Source organism: Chiloscyllium plagiosum, unplaced genomic scaffold, assembly GCF_037043375.1.
Source record: "Chiloscyllium plagiosum isolate Xiang-an unplaced genomic scaffold, Cpla_swu_hap1 HiC_scaffold_13, whole genome shotgun sequence".
Taxonomy (NCBI): Eukaryota; Metazoa; Chordata; class Chondrichthyes; order Orectolobiformes; family Hemiscylliidae; genus Chiloscyllium; species Chiloscyllium plagiosum.
In genome coordinates, this window is record NW_028270151.1 from 34,607,392 (window position 1) to 34,608,079 (window position 688).

Here is a 688-nt window from a genome sequence, read left to right on the forward strand (position 1 = left end):
CTATATCTACAGAAAAAAGTCCAATTTTTCATGACAGACTTTGTTTGACGTTGGACAGTGCCCTAGAAATTTACATTCCATGGTCTCATCAGTTTCTCAGTTTTCTGTCATGTCATCATCTTCTGAGAACTAACAACAATACATTTTATGATTTCTCTAAATGAAGTATAATCCCTGGTTCTTCAAGCCTGACCCAGAATTTTAGAGAAAGTAGCCATGATTAGACATGTACACCTGCGTATACCTACTACGGGGTTGCTCACAAATATATCACATGGTCATGTGGGGCCATGCGATTGTATCAGTGGCATGACATTTCATTTTCTACACTTCCCCCTCATACATGCAAGGTTCTAACTATAATTTCTGCTCAACAATAAGATTGGTTAATGGCGAGTTCATGGGCACAAAATGCATAGCCTTTTTGGTCCAATTCAATAATCTGTGAAAGCATCACATCCTGATGTATTCTTTCACATTTTCCACAACTGACTCTGAATGTTTAAAAAATCAACTGCACAGCGAAAGGGTTTAAGTTTGAACCTCCTTCTTATTACATTCAGATGGAGCTCAAAAGACTTCTTTTCAACCAATATTCATTGACAGAGCTTTGGTTTTTCCTGCTTTGCCTGAAATTCCAAAATCATCAATGGATGAGTAAATGTGCAATTAAATATTTCTAGCATCA